The sequence below is a fragment of the Lissotriton vulgaris genome, chromosome 10, assembly GCF_964263255.1.
Source record: "Lissotriton vulgaris chromosome 10, aLisVul1.2, whole genome shotgun sequence".
Classification (NCBI taxonomy): Eukaryota; Metazoa; Chordata; class Amphibia; order Caudata; family Salamandridae; genus Lissotriton; species Lissotriton vulgaris.
The window spans coordinates 23,517,095-23,520,771 of record NC_141698.1 but is presented as its reverse complement, the minus strand read 5'-3'; the positions used below and the strand labels follow the sequence as shown (position 1 = coordinate 23,520,771).

At 46.9% G+C, this 3,677-nt stretch overlaps 1 pseudogene; it reads right to left on the bottom strand.

Annotated features, from left to right (window-relative positions):
- Nucleotides 1-2,130: 2,130 nt before the first annotated feature.
- LOC147684376 (large ribosomal subunit protein eL43 pseudogene) lies at nt 2,131-2,433 on the bottom strand (annotated as a pseudogene).
- Between the last annotated feature and the right edge of the window lie 1,244 nt (nt 2,434-3,677).

Sequence of the window (3,677 nt, the reverse complement as noted above, 5' to 3'; positions counted from 1 at the left end):
CCACTCTCACAGGCAGCAATACTTACTCAGAGTCCCCAAAAGTGAAACTCTTTCAGCCTCCCCCTTCTAACACACCCTGCTCTCTCCCTCTCAGTAAACCCCCCCACACTCTCCATCCAACAGAGACAAGCTGCAGTGAGCAGTAAACTGCTCCAGGTCTGCTGCTAGTAGTAAACAGGTCTCTCACTCTCACCAAGCAGTGATCTGTTCCACTCGCTTCCTTTAGCAGGAAACAGCTTCCATTCCACAGGTAAACATCTCCAATGTGTCTGCAGCAGTAAACAATTCCCACTCACTGTCCCTAGCAGGTCACAGCTGTCCCTTTCTAGCTCTTTAAGTAAAAACCTGGCACTGTCTGCCTCTCGAACTAAACTTCTGTCACTCTCTGCCTCTTGAAGTAAACAGCTGTTGCTTTGTACCTCAAGAAGCAAACATCTGTATCTTCCTCTAGAAGTAAACAGCTGTCACTCTCTGCCTCTAGAAGTAAATAGCTGTCACTCTCTGCCTCTAGAAGTAAACAGCTGTCGGTCTCTACCTCAAGTAGAAAACATCTTTCACTATGCCTCTAGAAGTAAACAGCTGTCACTCTCTGCCTCTAGAAGTAAACAGCTGTCGGTCTCTACCTCAAGTAACGAACATCTGTAACTTACTCTAGAAGTAAACTGCTGTACCTCTCTACCTCAAGTAGCAAACATCTGTAACTTCCTCTAGAAGTAAACTGCTGTCCCTCTCTACCTCAAGTAGCAAACATCTGTAACTTACTCTAGAAGTAAACTGCTGTCACTCTCTACCTCAAGTAGCAAACAACTGACACTCTGCCTCTAGAAGTAAACAGCTGTCACCCTCTACCTCAAGTAGCAAAACATCTGTAACTTCCTCTAGAAGTAAACAGCTGTCACTCTCTACCTCAAGTAGCAAACATCTGTAACTTCCTCTAGAAGTAAACAGCTGTCGCTCTCTACCTCAAGTAGGAAACATCCATCACTATGCCTCTAGAAGTAAACAGCTGTCACTCTCTACCTCAAGTAACAAACATCTGTAACTTCCTCTAGAAGTAAACAGCTGTCGTACTCATCATCTAGAAATAAGCTGTTGTACTCTACATCTAGAAGTAAATAGCAGTTGCTTCCAGCCTCTAGAAATAAACAGCTGTCGTGCTCTGCCTATAGAATTAAACAGCTGTCTGGCATTTTCCTATGAATGGATTCCTCCTCTGCTCTGGTGATGTCCTGGCCCACGGTCTGGTGTTGTCTGCCTGAGAATAATCATTTGCTGACCATGTGTGTAGGTGCTGTTTCTTACTACCTTTGGATGCTGTGGCTGACCTTGAAGATTCTTCGTGTCAGGTACCAATATAGGGGCTACCCTAGTTCCATCCGTGTTGGGGTGACGTAGTCAAACATCTTCAAAACTCTTGACAAGACACGCACAGCATGTAGGGCGCCTTTTCGGGGTACCAGCATGGAGCTGAGCAGCCTGGAGCACGGCGGTGCCACCATCAAGGAGGAAGACGACCAGGGCTTGGGTTGTAGATCTGAAGTTGGATTCCAGAAGGAGGGGTTCATTCTTTTCAGGAGGGAGAGCTGGTACCAGGCAGTCTTGGTTTCCCTGGTGACGTGTTCTTTGAAGGAGAGGTCTGTGTCATGGATGCCACAGAACCTAGAGCTGGGGTGAGGCCCTGTTTGCTCATTCCTGAGAGAGCTGCTTAATAATCCTCTAAAAAATGTATTCAGCAAAGTGAGAAATGAACAAGCAGGTGTGGCTCACTGGTGTGGAGTGGTGTGGCTCACTGGTTAGAGGCAGCAGACCCGAAAGCAGAGAACGGCCCGGGACCAGGGTTCAATTCCCGACGCGGCAGGGTCGTGGACAAGGGTCAGCGGACTCGATAATTCTCGCCTCGGTGCCTACTCTAACCAGGGATCACACTCGGCAACTCTGGGCATTAGCTTGCCTCATCTCCACAACGGCCCCCCACCTACGCCAGGGATGCCTGGTTTCACCTTGGAAATACCCAGTAGGGACCATCTCACAGGGATAGCCAGGACGGGTTCCCCTGCGGTCTACAGCGCCACGATGCCTCAGGGCAGCAGTGCGCTTCACAAGACCACATACATTACATTACATTACTTTCTACTGGTGTTTCAATTCCTTAAATCTTCTGATGGCGGATCTCACTGTCGCTGTAGATGTGGTGTGGTAGGTCCAGGCACCCCCGGCAATCATCTTCATACAGGAACCACAATACCCGATTCCCACAGCTTTTCTCTTCATCTTCAGGTCTTGCCGCAGAAGGAAAACACGTATTTAGCATGTTGAATGATTTCAATTTTCTTCACCATATTTAAGAGCGAGGCACCACAACGGGTACCGTATTTACCCACAATCCCGACCTTCTTGGTGCGCTTGGCCATTTTGCTGCAGGAATCGAGCGGAAAGAAGATTAATAAGTCTTTTGAGTATTTCATCCTCTTAGGTAACAGGACTAGTTCGGTTTTGGTCAGGTTGAACTTTAGGTGTTTGACGCCCACTTTAGACTAGCTTCAGGCAGCTCTTGAGTCACTGGATGTCGGGAGCTGAGGAGAATTTAAGGTAGAGATGAGTGCTGGTAGCATAATGAGGGATACTGATGCTGTTGGCGAGAAGGGCGCCAGAGCAGCCCATGTAGACGTTGAAGATGATGTGATCAGGTTAGCTCCTTACAGCATTCTGCGGAAGTTGAGGTTCTGGGATGTTGAGGTTTCCATCAGGATGAACAGGTGGCAGTCGGTGAAATAGGAGACCACATGGTTGTGTCCAAGGATCTCGTGTGTGCTTCCAGGGTGTTGGATGACTGCGTTGAAGGCAGTAGAGAGGCTGAGCCAGATCAGGGGATGGGTGTTTATTCATGAGGAGGGTTTAAGTGACTTCTTGAAGTGTAGCGATCTATCTCTGTCCGGCAGTATGGTCTAAAGCCGGACTGATAATCCCGAAGAAGGCCTCGTCCTGTAGTTGGGTGAATGCTGCCTTTGTGATGTTGTTTCCAATAAATTCTGGATAGGGGATGGGGTGGAAGTGGGTGCGGTCGTCTGGATGCAGGAGTGGTTCTTCAGTTTGAAGAGAACTTGTCCTATTTTGATGGTATCTTCAATGGTCCCTTGGCTAAATGAAGAGTTGACAAAGTTTAGGAGGGGTGTGAGGGCATATTCGCAAATGTATTTCTCAAGGGACGATGGTAGAACGTCATCATTTTAGTAAGTGGCCTTCACTGAGTTGAGAATGTTGAACAATTCACCGGATGTGAGGAGGTTTAACGCTGCCTATTTGAGGGCAGACTGGTGGGAATTGAAGGAGAGTGTTTTTCTATTGTGTGTTGTTGATGTAGGCTCTGTGTTTGTTACTCTACTTGGACGCAGAACTGAATGATGTTGTTGCATTTGTCAACTGATTGTCGTATTGGATACTTTGGGGCTGTGTAGTACAAAAAGGGGACCCCCTCTGGAAATTACTTTCAGGTCAGGGAGTAGAGGGGAGAACAAATACCAAGACAACAGAAAAAGCTCCCTCGTGACCTATAATTACTTATATTATGGGAGTTACCTCTCAAACACAGGGCATACACCAACAATGTCTACACAAAGTGTAATTTTTTTTCATTTTGCAGTAAAAAAGTATTTTTTTCTTTTATATCATATTTTTCA